Genomic DNA, 3,597 nt, shown 5'->3' with positions numbered 1-3,597 from the left:
AGGGAGGGAGGGAGGGAGGGAGGGAGGGAGACCTGGGGAGCAGGCAGAATAACAAGAATGGGATCCCTGAGGAATACCACCTTTTGAAGTCAGCTAAAGGCTACTGATCATGTTTGTGAAATGGCACAAAGAGAAACCAACTTTTACAAGTTGCCCTTTGGCATCCACACACATTCTATGGCATCTACAAGCATTTGCATGCATGAGTGAGAACACACACACAAACACACACACTCTCTCTCTCTCTCTCACACACACACAGAGATACACACACACACAAATAAATAAATGTAATTAAAAATTACATTCACATTGAAGACAGCATCCTGAATGGAATCAAGGTTATTATGCAGGCATGTCATGCTGTCCTGCTCTAAGGCATAACGTAGTCTTGGGGAGAAACTGAAACAGACCATGCAGCCTTCTTTTTGTGAAATTGCAGGACAAATACTTCATCAATTTCCAGGAAGCGGCTATCAAAAGGCATCATTATTGACAGTTCCCGTTCCCTTCTCCGTGCAGCTTAGAAGAATCATTTGACATTTTTGCCCCCAGCAATGCTCTCTTTCCCATTCAGTTGTTGGATGGCTGTTAGGAAATTCAAAGAGAACATGTTCTGCTTCCACATCACGTTGTCGGCAGCTTTCCTATACTCGACCAAGACGTCAGCCTTACATGGGCCAGCATGAAAACTACACATCCCCTTTCCTTATTTAAGCTCCTCATAACCATTAAAAAGCTCCATGCAGAGGGACTTCTCTGTGACTTTGATAGATCATAACCCCTCCCTCAGACAGTGGGGCCCTTTGTTTGATTTCTTCACTAAGAACACACACTGCATGTGTAGACAAGCCACAGGGAGTGTAGATGGGGATTATTGTACCACCAGTTTGATAAGAGGAAAGGAAGTTAGGTGAGCTTTTAAAAGAATACTTTATTACTCCCTGCCCCCTGAACAGCATCTTAGTAAATGCTTTTGGCCTTCATAGCTAACAACTTTCTTTCTTTTGACCACACAAGTTTTGTTTTGGAAAAAAAAAAGTGTTACTTCCACAGAATTACCTTTTTAGAATTTCAAAAATAAAGAGAAACTTATGTTTCAGTCAATTTGTGAGCCAAAAATCAACTGTGTAGTAGTATATGTGTTATAGAGCCCAGGTTAGGAGTTAAGGCCTAGGCACAGTGGGAAGATGGAACTGGAGCCCTGTGGAATGCTGGGAACCAGGGCAATGTCTACTAACTTGGTGGAAACAGTCACCATGTAATATTTGAAGTTGAAGTCATGGTCCTGTTCATCTTTACTCTCTTGATAGTTAACAAAATTCATTCTTTAAACTATAAGTCCTAACTAGATAGGGATTGAAAGCGTTCCATGAGGTCGATTGCCTACGTGGCTTGTTTGCCTCCTATAAATCTCACATCACTGAGACACCAGGAATGCCTTGGCAGATCTGCTCAATAAATATACTTGAGTTTGCTGGACCTCATCATGCTTTAGGTTTTTATTTTTATTTTTTAATCCTTCAATTGGAAGAGGTAAGGGGGAGGAAAAGGAAAGACCATGATGTAATTATGTTTTAATTTAAGTTTTGAAATATATTAAGAAAGAGTACATAGGAGAATAAGTAAGTGGTACGTAGGTGACGAGAACCCTGAGCCTAGTTCTACAGCCTTGGCAGGACGCTTTCCAAGGAGAGCCTGAGCTTGGAAGTGCTGATGGGGTTGTGGGAAGAGCAAGCCCATGAGGTGCATGCCTCTCTCTGAAAGTGTCAGTTTAGGCAAAATGCAGACAAGGCCTCTATTGTACACTGAAAACAGCCGCCTTGTATTAGACTCTTTTTGGACTGGAGGAAATGTATCATGAAGAAGCTAGTTGAAAGTCATGCCATTCCTGCCCAGAGAGATGTCTAAGCCTCCAATCTCATCAGAAAAGAAAAGGGTTTTCCCACACAACCTCTCATTCTCAAATAAACCTGAGCCAATGCAGACTAGGAAGGTCTTCCCAAACCCAGCCTGAAGTGGGAGCAGCTGATGAACCTGCCTGCCTCCTTCTTGAACCCAAAAGCCATCCTATAATAAAGACAAACCAGGTTCATTCTTGTTTATGATTCAACCTCTGTTTCTCAAGGGTTTGGTTATCCTCCACCTGAAACCTTCATTACAAATGGTTTGGTGCTGCCTATTCCAGGAAATGGCAACCGTGTCACCTGCTATTATGACCATCCACTATTATGACTACCTTATGACATCATGACTAACTTATGACATCATGACTACCTTATGACATCATGACTACCTTATGACAACCTTGCTTGCATTATGCTTATGTTCTGATTCTGTAATCTAATCCCACTGCATATTTTCATGTCAAATACATTTGGAAATCCCCCCTATCCCTGAGCTATAGAAATATATATAGAGAAAGATGCTGCCTGTGTACACAAGAAGAGAAGTTTGCATTAATTAATTACTTACTTTAATTAATTTGGCCATTATGATTTGGGTAGGTGGTCTTTCTTCTCCAATCTATGAGATTAACACACCCAGTGGGACAGAGACCAGAATGAGCAACCACAAAGCTACACACGAGCCTAGAGATCTGCTCAGCCAAACTGGTGTAATGCTAAATGGATTAAATAATCCTTCCTGTTTCTTGGGGATATTGCTTAGTATGAAGGTAAACTGAGAGGCACCTATAACCTGGCGAGCTTCCCTCAGCCCTACAGTGGAAAGGTATGCCAAGGTTCGAAAGGCAGCAGAACATCTTAGTCACTCCTTTCAGAGTAAAGAATTTCAAAATGACTCAAAAAAGCAGACAGATCAATATTTCATGGCATATGAAATGCTACTTCATAAGTAATAAGAACATATTCATAAAGCTGATGTCTTTATGCAGATGGAGATACTCATTTTAAAGAATACCCCAGGAATAGCTTTTCATTCTGAATTAGCTCTGTGCTCTGTAGTTCTTACTAACTGGTAGAGTACAGATTGCAAGATGAGCTAAGTGTGTCTTTAGTAACTCAAGATCTCCAACTGTCTACCTTTAGGAATACTAAATCCAGCCATCTCTAGTCCAGAGCAAGATGCCAGATGTTCCAAGTGCCACTGGGTCCCCTTGCTTTTCTCATCGCTGAAGCCAGCTGATTGTTCTCCAAGGATATTATTTTGCCCAAGGCAGTGTGGACTTTGACATTCCTTCAAGTTTCAACTAGAATATTGACTAGAGGATAGTTTGTAGACACATTACTTTGTAAAAAGTGTCAACTCCTTGATTGTAACAGAAAACAATAAAAACATTAAAAATCCACAATAGCCTCATTGAATCTCTTCTCCCTCTTGACCTTCACCTTAACCAAGACACTGAGACTGGGAGACTTTGGTGTCCACAACAAGCACTGCTGTCTAGCCTGGACTCTTGGCTTTATCTTAGAAGGAAGGTCGTTTCTATTAGGTTTTATTTTGTTTTGTTGAGTTCTGCCCTCCACAAAAATAACTGAATATTTAAAAATGTGATATCTGAACCCCTCCCCGAGAACTACTGTTTATGTTTTATTCCAATTCATTGATCCTATTCTACACAGAATGAGGCAATGT

General features: G+C 40.9%; 1 protein-coding gene across 3 annotated transcripts in view; it reads left to right on the top strand.

Annotated features, from left to right (window-relative positions):
- The window catches only part of LOC110311870 (leukocyte surface antigen CD47-like), a 45,555-nt gene extending 42,246 nt beyond the window's left edge, over window positions 1–3,309 (top strand). For 2 of the 3 annotated variants that reach the window (XM_021185443.1, XM_021185442.1), the window contains exon 9: window positions 3,051–3,299. The gene's annotated coding sequence lies outside the window, so the exon portion shown is untranslated. Of the gene's footprint in view, window positions 1–3,050 lie in introns of all 3 variants that reach the window. The other variant, XM_021185445.1, reaches the window with a different exon arrangement.
- The last annotated feature ends 288 nt before the right edge of the window (window positions 3,310–3,597 follow it).

The sequence above is a fragment of the Mus caroli genome, chromosome 16 (genome assembly GCF_900094665.2).
Source record: "Mus caroli chromosome 16, CAROLI_EIJ_v1.1, whole genome shotgun sequence".
Classification (NCBI taxonomy): domain Eukaryota; kingdom Metazoa; phylum Chordata; class Mammalia; order Rodentia; family Muridae; genus Mus; species Mus caroli.
This window is presented reverse-complemented; position numbering and strand designations above follow the sequence as displayed.